Here is a 15,793-nt window from a genome sequence, read left to right on the forward strand (position 1 = left end):
GGATGGTGACAGTGACTGCATTAGTGACAGTAGAAAGTATGTGGTGCGAGAGCCAGTGGTGCCAGTGTTTTTGTAAAAGAAGCACGTAGATGTAGCTGATAACCGCAGGATTTTGGAATATCGGTCTGCAATAAATAATGAAAGAGATATCTGATATCATTTTTACACCCAAAAGCTTTCCTTTTATGATGATTTTTCAGTTACATTAGACTATAGAATAGCCAATCAAAGAATTTGACTGGTTTTTCGTCCCAGTCCCTCTTTTCGTCATCATTATCTATACGCTTGACAGAGGCTACAGGCCAGCAGAGCCACGTCACTCAATAAATCAAATATTCTGGATTTATTTCGTTGGCATAAAAAAAAATAAAGAAACGAAAAGTTCTAAGACAGTTGACAGACAGACTTTATTACATGACCAGACCTGGAAATTTCACGTACGTTAATTATCCCACGACTCAAGTATAGAATCTATTTTGTTTGCAATGGGCTTTCGGATTCTATTGGCGCCGAGAACTTAAGTGGTTGGAGGATTTTTCCTATTAAAAAGTTTTTGTTTATCACATTTTGCCCCAGTTAGCGTAACAGCCAGCCCCTGGTACGCTTGAAAAAGACATCCATTTGTTCTCGAAATTCTTTTATTTATGTCTCATCTAATCGTTCGGTACAAACAAAATATTTTTAATTTTAATACTGAATAGTTACTGAATCAAATAAATTCATAATCAGGTTTAATCTAACCAATAAAAATATAACACTTTATAATGAAAATGTCATAACCATACCCAGTCTCCCCTACTCCGTTTAAATATTACTAAAATCGTGATTAAAGATATGTAGGCATCTCAAGTATATATAAAGTATGAACACCATATATTACCACAGATATACAATTTTAAAACCGACCATAGTGTATCATTTTCTACATAGAAATAGCAGACTCGGATTGCATTACCTTCTCGCCCGCATACCCCACCTAATTTCACGGCAGTGCGCGCCTTTACGGCACACACAGGTCCAAATACAACTGCAACTTTGATTAATTTCATTTTTGAATTATTGTTCGAAAATTAGAAAGAAATTAACGAGGTGAAATTTACGTTTGCGGTTGTGTGCGTGACGTGAATTAATGTTTTGCTTGTGGGTGGAAGGAGGGAATTTCATTAAACTCACCTTGCGTTCTCATATTAAAGGAGTAGCCGCTTCAGCGTCTAATTGGTTGAACAAATCTTAGGAGTATTTTTAAACAAGTAGCTTCGCTTTGCTTCCCCCGTGAGTTTCGTGTACATTGGCAAAAAAATTCTCGCTATCTCTTTCTTCTACAATAATCTTATTTGTTTTCTAATTCACATAAAATTAAAGTATATACTTAAACATTTTTGGGAAATATTTATTACACTATGTTTAGTGAAAACGGTTAAAAAATGTGAACATGTTGAACGTGTAGTTACAAACAGACGTGAACATTTCAATTAATAATATGTAAGAATATTAGCCGGTAATAAATGCTGGATATCTTTTCATTAGTACTTCAGTTATTAATGCAATTAAATTTAGATTTTCTTTTTTTATGTTTTCTAAATTTGAAACTTTGATTACATAATGGAACTTTATTTTGTACAGATTATATAGAATTTATATTATATTACGCGTAGATAGTCTAAAGTCAACCTGTTTATCATGCATATTTCATTTCTTAAAGCGAATTTTTCGTAATTTTTTTCGCTGAACAAATAAACACGTAAAACCCAGTGAGTCGCTTGGCAGACGGACACGGGTGCAACTGAGCCAAATAGGTCATTAATTATTTTAATATTTTGCATACCACTTCCTCGTACTACTTTGCTATGGAAATATCGTTAAAATATAAGTTTTTTCATGTCGTTATTTACGCTATCTTTAATGACAGTACATAAAAGAAAATTTACGATATATATTGGACATGAAATTTTATGGTTTAATTTAAACTCGTTTCCATTATGCAAGTATTACATTGTAATTGTATGTATTCAGCGACCAACACCTACCTAGACCTCGGTGTCTTATAGAATATGTTTCACCCCGTAAAAGGTATTCCGCGTTCGTCAGCCCTTGCATCCTTTGTAACAAAGTTAATGTAATAACACAAAGTAAGAAAATATAACTTCGCTATATCTGAATATATAGGTTAGGTATATAAAGGCGAAGGTTCGGAGCCCGGCTGTGCACCAATGGACTCTCAGTCAATGCACATTTAACACTCACTCATACGGTTAAGAAAAATATCTGAGGCTCACACTAAAAGGTTGTAGCGGTTTTTATTGAAGTGAAACTTTTTTTAAAATTACCGTCACATTTTTCCGTTACGCGCCATCTTTTTCTTGTCCCTACCATTGTTAATACGAAGAGATTCGATGCCATTAATAACAAAAATATGATACGAACGATAACAATGATAGTAATAATTCTATTACAATTAATGAAATTCTGTAATAATCTTAGTAGTAATAAGGTAAAATGAAATAATTGTATTATTTGTATTCATATCTATGATAATAAAAGCCTTTTGTTAAACTTTATCTAATTTAACATTATTTAACCAATTTCTGTAATGTTGCATATAGTAGATCATTTTTCATAAAATAAGGTCATAACGCAGTTTCACTTCTTACGTGATTTTATCTACTTACCTTACAATATCTTAAAGGTACGCGATAATTTTTAGCTAACACCAAAATCTGTATCTGTTCATAACAGTGTAAACACAATTCGAGGGAAAGAGACGAATCACTATTTTGTTGAAACTTATATAAACTATCTGGTTCTCCCGACTACAGTTGGAATATCTTGGCGCGTCCAGGTTACCCATTAACTAAATCGGTACATCTACCTTTAATTCCAATTTATCTACTCTAAATACCAGAAGCGATTGAAGTATCTATTTTCATTTAGGAATCAATTTATAACCACCAAATGTGGATTTGAAAATTATCAATTTTTATTGTAGTTATGGTTCAGTATTTTGGCTATAATGGCTTAACATAAGATAGATAGATATTTACTGAGGCGGGTTTTCTAGAACTGTTTAAGATAAACATTTGCATTTTTCCTACTTACTTTATATTTTGGACAATTCACACAATAATAATACTATGTGTTATTCTGATGTACAAGCTATATTATTGTAAAGTTCCATTAAAATACATTTAGTAGGTTTTCGTGAAAGAGTTACAAACTTTCGCGTTTATAATAGTAGCAACTAGTAGAATTGAGGAATTTGTATTTTGTTTGCACGCTAATTTTGGAAATAGTTGCATTTAATTTTAGACGGTAGAACGGTTTATAAATGAAAACGATGTATTCCTCGAAATTATTTCAAATTAAACTAAATAGAAACTATTTAGTAAAGACAGTGGAAATGTATATTGAATAGTAGAAACTACTAAAGCAGAGTGGTCCAACCATAATGCAAATGTGTACAGCCGCAAGATAAGTAACAGCTGTCACAACTCTCAATGTTGCTTATAACAAATTAGAATTCTAATGTTTACCTAACTGATCGTATAAGTTTTAAATTATTCACAGTTAACCTATAATAATATTACCATTGCAGAGTAATATATTAAAAATTGTTTGAGTATATTGTTTATATACCATCCGTATTACCTCGACTTCCGTCGTTCCATAACTGAGCGTTTTTTGCCCCGCACCACAGCTATGCTGCACACTGAAGTATATCCGAACCAATTTGACTTAGGATCCTTGAAGAAAAAATCGTGCCAATACTTGAAGGGCTGGTAACGCAATTGCGAGCCTGCTGGCAGTGAGAGTGTCCATGGGTGGCGGTATCACTTAACATCAGGTGAGCATCCTGCCCGTTTGCCTCTTATTACATTAAAAAAAAATTGATCCATACTTTTGGTCGTGCGTTTGAATCCCTTGAAAACATCGTGGAGACCTAGTCACTCAGTTAGTGTTTCACCTGGGACTTTTATAGTACATATAATTTTTAGTATTTTTATTATGGACCATACACACTTTCGACGAGGCAGCACGAGATAAATAAACTTTATTTAACTTTCAATATATTAAATACCTTCTTTCTATTGTTAGTGTCGTTTATTCTACAAACGTAGAATAAGGCGAAAGATAAAATTAAAAAAAATATATGACCATGAAGTAGCTAACTTCAGAATCAGTCACCCACAATCCTGGAATGCGTGGCTGTCGCTTCCCAACGAAAAGATAACGTCGGAGCAGTGAGGTCATTCAAATCACGTCCACCTTGTCATAGATATAGTAAGCAACTAGATATAGCGATAGTGTGGATACCACTAGTTCCGCCTCGACTCGCCATTTCGGACCTTGACGGCCTTGCAAGGTGCCCTGCAAAATCCTGGAGCAGCCTTTAAACCTATGAACAATGTCACCCACGGAAGCCTGCGATTATAGCAGCACAATCACAAGATTTAGCTTGGCGACTGGTAGAAAGTACCAGTGTCCTCAGAGCTGGTGCTTTTAACCAATAAGTATCGCGATACAGCGAGGAAAGCTGCCAACGTTAAAGGTACACTGCCACAAAGACATTTTTTTATTTATTAAAATTTTGTTGTAATCGATTTTTAATTAATATTATTAAATTATATTAATATATAATAAATAGTTGTGGCTTCCTGAAAGAGAATCGCTCCAAAGCGATGGTATTATATTTCTGCAACAAAGTGTTAATAAATAAATAGTTTATATTCGCAGGTCCATGTAATCTTTCGAATCGTTAAGCAATAGAAATATAAACTTTACAATTTTATTGATTAAATATCAAAATCAAAATAACAGTTTTCAGGTATTCGCAATAAAAATGCAATAATAGCGTTCAAAAGTAGCGACAAAAAACCATGTTCCTGGTAGTATTTCATGCGGATTTTGTTTTTCGAAAAAATAGCCAAATTTATAGCCTTAGAGACCAAACAATGCAATGGAGATTGCACCTCGGTGAAATCGAATTTTGATTGGGATTTTATGTCGTTTAGCCTGGGCTATTCTACAATATTTAGGTACGCCATTTGGAGTTTGACTGTTATTTTATTCATATATTTTGTTTGTTTTACAGGACTTCATACATCTTAATTGTCGTTTTAGTTATGTCATACCGTCATAGGGTAGGAATACTGTCCATTGACATAGATTATCGTTCATTCCGGCGGTCATTTGTAAGGAAAGGTTAAATAAGCCTCCAAGATTAGTGTGCGCAGCAAGGCCAGATTGTACTTCTTTCCCGACGACCGCTTGTAACTCCAGAAAGCACTGAATTGGACCAGCTCCTTCCACCTGACCGTATGCAATGAAGAGCGATTCTCTTCGATTCGATTTGTCTACGACTAATCACGTTCCCAGTGGCATGGTCGGTATTACCTTGCCGTACGTCGTTTTGAGCCTTCTGGTAATATGAGCGGCGATATCAGGTGAGCCTTTTGGCCCCTGTTCTAAAAAAACCAACACCATACCCCTCGAACCTTTTATTGGAAGAGTGTTTCTTAATGTCCCTGCTTATTAACTAACTATTAAAATCCCAAAAGTGATTTATAATTTGATATCTATCTTCTTATTTGTAATAATTATACATTTTGCAGAATAATTTTAATATGCTAATTTATGCTAAAATTATTTAGCGACGACAATTACTTACCAAATACAACGAATGAGGCATACCTCAATGTATGGAATTTTGTATTCACTGTTAAATATTAGCGTTGATTACTTGAATTACAGCTTAAATCTGATATTTGATTTGTTCTTAATACAACAACTGATAATGCATTTTCTATTTTAAGTTACCAAATAACAATTAGTTTAATAAAATACATATTAGTTGTCACATATACACATATTGCTTCCGGTCGAGCTACGTTCGCCAAAACAGCCCGAGATTTCATTAAAAAAACATATTTTACTTATGAAGTAAAAAAGAGTGAATTGCTTAAAATAACTCTAGTATATATATAAGGATTTGAGATTAGGTTTGAAAATATGCTTGATGCTAATGTTAGATTAATATTATATTCAACATTTTTAAACCTATGTTTAAATAACTAGTATTAAATAAAACAAATATTAAAATAGCTTCCAACGTGTACACATAACGTAAACAAAAACTTCAATTTCAATTTTTCCACTAAAAAACGAACGAACTAATAAAAAATTTATATTTGCTATCGTCAATAAAAGCTGTTTGTTACCTTCCTAAAAGTTTGAAAGCAAAATAGGATCAACTGGTGAAATGGAGGAAATAATCATATACATAGGTAACACTGAATATATTTAGAACTGGCTAGGTTGAAACATTGCTAATGAAAACTTTTTATGAATTTCAATTTTAGAACTCTTTGGTAACCTAATGTAGTGCATTCATTTGTCATTAGTTTTTGTGAATTGGCGGCAAATCTAAATCTCTTGTTACACGTGAAAATGAAAATTTTCGGTGATTGATTTTTTATAACTTTCATTGTGGGCTTACCGAAACCAAAAGACATTCAGCTCAGTGGGTGTTGCTTTCGAGGATCGGCCAACAAAGATAAAAAAAGGAAAAAGTCAAGGAAAAATGATGATTTCATCATTCCTTGGTCGGAAAGGTCATTTCGCGACAGCTGTGCTAGAAGATGGATGGACAGTTATTGCAGACTGGTTTGTCAATCGCTATTTGCGTGTTGTCTTGGAAAAAATTCTACAGCAGCGCCCTCAAAGCAGGAACCTCCTTCACCACGACAATACTTCAATACACTCCGCAAAACGGACTTTTGAATATTTGACTATGGCAGGTGTCGAGATAATGAGTTATCCGCCATACAATCCTGACCTAACGTCCTGCGATATTCATTTATTCCCAAGAACTAAATATAAAATTCGAGGTATTCGCTGTATGTGCCCTGAAGATGCGATGAAGGCGTATAAGGGACGCCTAAGGAAGAATGGGCCCACTGCTTACTTCGAAAAACAATAAAAGTATTGGCAACTTTCTACATTAAGCCGTCTTTCATTTTTTTAACATTTTCAGTGTTATAGGTATTATATACATAAAACTTTGCTTGAAACAGTTCCAGCAGTTGGAACTGTTTCAAACGGCTGGACCGATTTGACTGGTTTTTGTATGCGTTTGGGTGAAGCCACATCAGCCCGGCAGATTGCTGCAGTCGGTATTTTCATGCTTTGTTTAATATCCTAATTGCTTGAAATATCATGCAGGACAGTGTCTGTCAGTTCCGCTAGTAATATATAAAAACTAAATGTATACTGTATAAATCACATACTTGATGAATGATTCATGAGAAGCGCATATGCCCCATGTCAAATTGTGGAACTGGAAGGCTATTTAGTTAAAAAGAAAGTACACAAGCCCCCACACTTGGATTCCCTGTGTCGTGGGCAGCTAATTTCTTCCTTTTGACATGTTAACGGTACATACAATAATGTCTACATAATATTTACAATTATATTAAGCTATTGTTACCAAATAGGAGTATTTTCCGTTTCAGCATTGGACAGTTTGAAAATATGTTGTTTAAGATTGTTAGTAAATGTATAAAGTTTTCAATAGTTAGTGGAAATGTTGCTTTTAATAAAGTGGAAATGTTGCTTTTAATAAAGTGGTATGTGTGTGAAGTCTGAGTTTTTCTATTAAGTATAGTAGTCAAACTGTTAATAGTTTTGTTTCATTGTAATTTTAAATAGTGAAAATAAAGTAACTACGAAATTCTCATACCCATATATATTCGTAATAAATAAAACATGCCATATATGTGCTAACATGGAAAGATTGCAGTATTTTGCGAATGTTATTACTCAATTAGGTGAGACGGCACTTGAATAGTCAATAAATATTCAAATTCATTCACTTAGAAAGCAATATCTTTAAACAAACAGTACCCAGGCACGCAAGGTCACTATAAATTACCTTACTTGTGAAGCCATTATTAAATGTCACAATAAAGATTTGGGCCTGTTGGGAGAAGAGGTTTTAAATTGTTTCTATAACAATGTATTGATACAGTATATGTATGTTATTCTAGTAGACAAGAATTTATATGACAATGTTGGTTCGATTTCTGTCTTTTTCTTATTTACTAGATCTAGTTGGGGAAAAGCAAGCAAGCGTAAACAAGAACGGCCTAAATTCCCAAAAATAAAATAATCAATAAAACAGCTACAGAACTGCCTTCTCTCTACTGCGAATTTACGGATTTCATTTAGTATGTTTTTTTAATGTCACGATATACGAGAATAGTGTGATAGAATATTATGCGAACTCTTTTTCTTCAGTCGGTAGATCATGTCTGAGCATTTAGGTCATCAAGAAAACATATGGAGCGGACCATCTGTTAACACTGGTTTCTCTTCGCGCCTCTCTTATTATTTGAGGACTTTATATTTCAAGGACAAGGTCTATCACTGGATCGGTCCATCTGGTTAGTCTTGACTTAATGTCCTATATAACCCCAATATGGGGCAGTTGCGTCCACAGTGTGTCTCCATCGCTTTCCGGCGCTCTTTGCCTTATCTGCAACTGTACGACACCAGGTTTTCCTGGGACGGCCACGCTTCCGCTTTCCTTGGGGTTCCAATCAAGGGGAATATGATTGGGATTCCTTCGGAGTGTATGGTCTATCCATTTCCATTTGCGTCGCTGGCTCTGGATCTGCTGGCTAATCGGATTTTCTCGGTAGCTCATCAACGCTCATCAGCATGAACAAACCAAAAGATTACGGCTGACCACGTCATGTTTTGCCTTCTGCATTACCAACCACGATCAGTTTGTCCAAGTTCGCTTTAATTTTTTTTTAATTTACCATCACATTTTTCTTGTCCCTACCACGGTTGTTTCGAAGAGATTTGAAGCCATTAATAACAAATATATATAATAACGATAACAATGAAAGTAATAATGCGTTACATTAATATTAGGTCCTTACATATGAAATTGGCGTTTTGTATGGGAGGAACAAAAAGTCGAATATTTTTAAATATAATATATGTAATTAACCAAAGTATGAACCATTGTTTTCTATGTACTTTTGCCATCTCATAGGTAGTTCATTGATCCCTTTACTAAAAAAAACAGTCGGACGGGATTCAATAAAATCTGTGAAGGCGATTTGGACTGCTCCATCAGAGTTAAATTTTTTCCCTTGCAAGAAGTTGTCCGAATTTCGAAAAAAATGGTAATCTGTTGGAGCAAGGTCCGGGGAATACGTAGGATGTCTTAGACATTCCAATTGAAGCTTCTCTAATTTGGTAGCCGTCTGTTGTGCAGTGTGTGGTCTAGCGTTGTCGTGAAGTAGCAATGGTGTGGAGCGATTGACCAGCCTAGGTTGTTTAGCCGCTAGCTTTTCCATCATGGTTTGCAATTGCTGACAATAGACATCAGCCGTAATAGTCTGGCCAGATTTGAGAAAACTGCAATGAACAATACCGGCACTAGTCCACCAAACGCTTACAAGTAACTTTTTTGGGGTTAATTTTCGCTTGGGGCAGGATTTGGCTGGCTGGCCAGGATCCAACCATTGCTCTGAGCGCTTCCGATTATTGAAAGAATCCATTTTTCATCACAGGTAATGATTCGGTTTAAAATGCCTTCATTATTGTGCCGGTTCAGTAATGTAACGCAGCAGTCGACGGGCATTTGCCGGTTTGCTTCAGTCAATTCGTGAGGTTGAAACCTTTCAAGCTTTTTAATTTTCCCAATTTGCTTCAAGTGAATTAAAACAGTTTTATCACTAACACCGCAGCCAACAGCTAACTCGGACGTGGTTTGCGATGGATCCGCTTCCACAATAGCCTTCAATACTTCATTATCAACTTGGGTCTCAGGACGTCCACGGGGCTTGTTCTGCAGGTCGAAATTTCCAGAACGAAAATGTTGGAACCAAAAACGAACTGTGTTTTTTTTTGCAACATGATCGCCATACACATCATTCACCCTTCGAGTCGTTTCCGCAGAACTTTAAGTTTTCCATTTTGTAAAATGAGTGACGAAAACAGAAAAAACAGAAGAAAAAAACAAATGAATGACGGTCATCGAAGCACAAATACATGAGTAAATAGCTGTACAAATTTGAATTTGAAATTCCTAACCAAAGAGGAGGTATTTTAGGTCAAAGTGGCCAGGACGACAAAACGCCAATTTCATATGTAAGGACCTAATATTACAATTAATGACATTCTGTAACAATAAGGTAAAACTAAATAATAGTATTATTTGTATTCATGTCTATGATAATAAAAGCCTTGTGTTTAACTTTATCTTATTTTACTTTATTTTACCAATTTCTGTAAAGTTGCATATAGTAGATCATTTTTCGAAAAATAAGGTCATAAAGAAGTTTCACTGCTTAAGTGTGTACACTAGTACACGCACATTTTTTTTGTTTATTAAATGTTATTAACGCCATCTCGTAGCAAACGGCAAAATGAACGTGACACTAGTTACACATTCTTAAAGTATATATGTGAGTTTTCCAAATATTAAATAATTTTAAAGATTCTATACCAGGTTAGTACAATATAGTACTCCAATATTACCTCCAAATTTAATCTCTACTAATGTACAAAGTTACTTATTTTAGGCAATACTTTATCTCACTTTGAGAAAGTTCTGTCAGCCAACAAGATTAAATGAAAAGTTTAAATTAATTCTAGCTTCCTCGAGATACTTGGATCTGTGTATCTATTTTATTACTTACATTTATTACGCATTAAAATATTCATAACTGGCTTGTGCAGCTCCACGCGATAACAACTGACCCAGATTTATCTTACAATTTTTCATCGCCTATTTTCTTTACCTGTTTCAAAGTCGGATTAGAAAAGACGGAAGCAATTTTATAATAGCAAGACCATCCCTGTTTTAATAATTTTAAGGTAATTTTAATTAAACTACGCTTTAACTGTCTCGTTATGTACGTATATAGTATCTGAACTATGCGGATGTTTTGCTGTGTCTGTTTTCTTAATAATTTACAATTTTCGAACGCAGTCGCAAATTTTGCAGCGCTTTCTGCGTAAACTTATCGGCTCTAAGATAAAAGTTTACACGTTGCTTATTGTTCATTTATCTTTTAAATATGTTATTGAAGATACTAAAGTTAGCTTTTAATTTGTACTTACTAACCAAAAGGGATGTTTATTATGTATAATTTAGTTAATGACTATCAATAATTAAGCTCAAATGTATTGTTTCGCCGGTAGAATTCTGAGCACGGCACGTCACGTATACCGATTGTCTTTTGTTTAAATATCAACAGTCAAAATAATCACTACTCAGTCCATTATTAGCGCTACAATATCACATTGCACTCACTCATATAACAAAGACCTCACTGATAACTGGATAAAAACATTATAATCATCACGATTAATCAAACTCAATTAATATGGTAATAATAGAACAGTTTTGGACAATGAAGACGTTTTAAAGTGTTTGTACGTCGAAATTGCTAATTTGACCGCGTATATTTAATTATGCATGCCACCCGGCTCAGGGCGGGGTGTCACCAGCAGGCTTGTTTATAATGTAGCAAGTAATGCGCAATCCAACCCGTTGGCAACCCTATTTGCGCCAAGTATTAACTTTTTATTACAACGAACTTTTGCGGTTTATAGCTGTGTTGGGAGCACCATGTCGAATTATTTAAAGCACCTGCGTCATAGTTCGTTCTAGTTCGCGTGTCAAGTCTACTATAGTATGTATTTAGTAATATTTAACGTGATACGTTAGACAAAGGGTTAACGCAAACTATAACGACTGGTAGGTATAGGTTCTTAGAATGTTCAGAGACCATCTAGATTTAAAAAGAATATCCAAGTATTCAAGCGTCCATTCTAAGAGCCAATATTTCAACAGAAGTGGTCAGAGCGGAGGTCGTAGCCCCCCGTGGGGCGCCTTTGGTGTAACCGCAAAACTGAGAGAGCACTATCGCACAGTCAAGATACGATTTTTAATTTAGAAAATGCTGAACGAAACATTAGTACGTGTCTTTAGGCTTTAAACCAATCACATTCAAGTCTTGCCCGTGCAGGGTTTGTGTTCAAAGACGTCTTCTTATGTTTAGTTCAAGTCTAAAATTGTCATGTTGGAAACGTTTTAGTCTTGAATTATCAAAACCGGTACAAAAATTTAAAGAATAATTCTGTTTCCGTAATATTAAGGCCGTAATGAAAAGAGAATTTAGTTTCTAAAAATACATGTACAATGTACAGTTCCCATATGTAACCTTAACCATAACGAATAAAGATTAGCAAAACACAAAACATTAAATATCTGGAGAATATAAACTCATCTCCAAATAGAAACAATATAGTATTAACTACATTCCGCCGCTCGTTGTCCCCGATTCCCTGCAGGCGTCACCTGTCCAATAAAACGTTGACAATTAACTTAATTTATTGTCCAACTGATGGAGACTGACCGTAATTCCTTGGGGCCAATATTCTATTTACTCGCCACTAAATTAAAACATAATGTACATATGTATTTCTATGTTAGCGAGAGTTTTCTTATTTGAAGTCCTAGAAGCGTCGTCTCCTTGCTCATAGTTCTTCTCATATCTTAACATTCTGGTCCCGTGTTATACTTTAAACTCGGCCCCATATGGAATGCTGTTCTCACCTCTGGGCGGGAGCTCCCCAGTACCAGCTCCTTCCACTTGACCGTATTCAACGAAGAGAGGTTCGAATTGTCGACGAACAATCCCTTTCTGAGCGGCTTGATCCTTTGGTGTTGCTCAGAGATGTGGGGTCACTCTGCATCTTCTTCCGCATTTACCATTCAGAAGAGTTATTCGGACTAATAGCAGCTGAGTTTCATCATCGGACGTCGAGGCAGAATTCGAATTCCACCCGTATCACCTCTACGTCCGCTGTTCCACAAAAAAGCGTTTTTGCCACGCAACATCGCTATGTGGAACCAGCTGCCCATTGAAGTATTTCCGAACTAATTCGTCTTAGGGTCCTTCAAGAAAAGAGCGTACCAATTCTTAAAAGGTCGGCAATGCACTTGCGAGCACTGTAGCATTAACAGTGCCCATTGGCGGCGGTATCACTTAACATCTATCTATCTACAAATATCTATTAACGGCTATCCTCCTAGCCGCTTGCCCCTGTTATATAAATTAAAATAAAATGAAAAACTTATGAATTTATTTATAAAAGATTTATTTACCAATCAGTTTATTAAGATTTATAGTAAATGTAAACGTTTTCTGGTAATAAAGTTTGTATTAATACATTTTATGTTTTAATATTATTGATGTCTTGTGAAAATTTTTTATTGTAGTTTTTGAAGTATACATGTTGATTCTATACTAATAAAAAATACTTATTATGGAAGTCTACTAAGTGTATTCGTGCTTTTTTTAAATGTCCGTTGTGCCTCCAAAAACATAGGCCTAATATTCTGAAAATTTTCGCTAAGTTACTCATTCAAATTGTATCTCATACAACATATTATGAAAACATCGTAAAGAATTGAAGTTTGTTCATTACCGCTGTACTAGAACCAATATAAAAAGAGAATTATGATTCCCGAGCAAAAAATAAATCAAAGTGTGAAATATTTACTTTAACTTCAAAGGAGATTACTTAATTATAACTTTGTGGAACTTGGGAACGAATGCAAATGTACAAGTTGAGTGAGTTTTATTAACAAACGCGTCTAAAGATGAAAAGTTGCTAGTATTCGTGCCCGTAGAGATTTGCGTGTGTAACATCTCAAAATGACAAACCAGCTCAAGAAATCCCGCGACATGAAACGAATTTTAATTTTTATGGTTCCTTTCGCACAAAGGAATACATTAGACCCTGAATTGCGAGCACATACGTGGGGATGCCTACCCACTTCCCATCTCGTGTGCTTTGTGGTTTCCTTCTATGGACGTCCGTAGGTTTATTACGAAATTAAGCGTCTGGCGCACAATATGTCTAGGTTTGCTATATACAAATATTTTACAACTATAAAATAGACTTCTGTATTTTTTAGATCTAATAAAAAATATGTGCGTGTACTAGTGTACACAAGTGAGAAATGATACTTCTTTATGACCTTATTTTTCGACAAATTATCTATTATATGCAACTTTACAGAAATTGATTAAATAAAGTTAAATTAAATAAAGTTTAACAAAAGGTTTGTACTATTGACATGAATACAAATAATACGATCATTTCATTTTACCTTATTACTACTAAGATTATTATAGAATTTCAATTTAATTGAATTATTACTATCATTGTTTTCGTTATTAATAATATTTCGAAGCCATTAATAATATTTTTATTATTAATGGCTTCTCATCTCTTCAAATAAACTGTGGTAGGGACAAGAAAAATATGTAGCGTAACCGAAAAATGTGACGCGTAACCGAAAAATGTGACGGTTTTTTTTTCCCAACGCCGATAAAGAAGTTTCACTTCAAAAACAGCCTTTTTTATTCAACAGTTAATACAATACAATATATTTAAATTTATATTCACAGTTATTGTGTTTTAATAAAGCTTATGTTTGATTAACATTTCCATTATAATTTGTGGTAGCTGAAGTAGGTGGTAAACCTTTCCATACATCCTTTCCACTAATGATTAAATGTCCCTTCATCTTTTACATGGTCTGTCTCATCTTCTTTTCTAGATTCGATCTACAACCTCCGTGAAGGCTTCGTATGTCAGGCTCAAGAAGTCGGTGAATATATAGTTTATACGGCTATTTTTTGTTGATATTAACATTAGCTCTGAGCTCTTACGTGTCCACAGACATGAGCTTTATATGTATTTATGCCAAATCAAAAATATACATGATCTCTTATTATAATTCGGTATGTTAATTAAAATTTACTTACAAAGCTTATTAGTCGCGTAAACCTAAATCGGATAAGCGATAAAGTTTAAATTAACTTGTAGGGTTGAGCTTCGGGCCTTTCATAGCGTAGTTTACAAACAAGCAGACGTACCTACGTTTGCTAACATTGCATACAAATTGAGGGATAGGAAATTAATGTCGGTACTCGTATACCTCGAAACTAGACTTGAGAGAATAATATTATTCCTGTAACAAAACTATATTCATAAAGATATCAGTTTCACAGCGAAAATAACTAACAGAAACAGACGAAATGCATTTAGACTGATTTTGTATGTGTATCTATTGCCCTAGCAATACGTATTAACTATCTTATTATATTGGATTGTTTGATTACTCTCTAGTGTAATATTATGTAGTATGCTTTATTTTATACAAATAAAAATTATGTACAAATTATTAATACGAACTAGCTAGCGCCCGTCCTGGGATCAAATATCGGTGGAACTGACTGTTACATTTTTATTTCATAAGCACGGAAGGGTCTCCTAACAACCTATAATTTTATATAAAAATAGCCTTGGTACTAAAACTGTAATATCCCTTTTCTTCGACGACAAAGTAGAACAGTTTGATGAACGTAAAAAATCATTCTTTATTCTGCATAATATATTATTAGTTTCATACCTTTTTTTCTATATTTTAGAATCAAACCCAAAGAAGACTACTAATTCAGCAGGGATCCAAAGGTTGAATATTATCATTTGAAGTATCTATTTGTATACAAAAGTCACAAATCATGACTAATATTAGCGAAATACAGAGGGAAATGCTCGTCAAAAGAATTTTTAATAGCAAAAGCCCCAAATGCGTTCACGCGTATGACGCGATTACGCCAACAAATTGACCGAATTATCCCCCTCTAATCTTTTAGTTTTGACCTTACACTGTATATTTTATCGCTTCAAAGGC

The sequence above is a fragment of the Pieris brassicae genome, chromosome 4, assembly GCF_905147105.1.
Source record: "Pieris brassicae chromosome 4, ilPieBrab1.1, whole genome shotgun sequence".
Lineage (NCBI taxonomy): Eukaryota > Metazoa > Arthropoda > Insecta > Lepidoptera > Pieridae > Pieris > Pieris brassicae.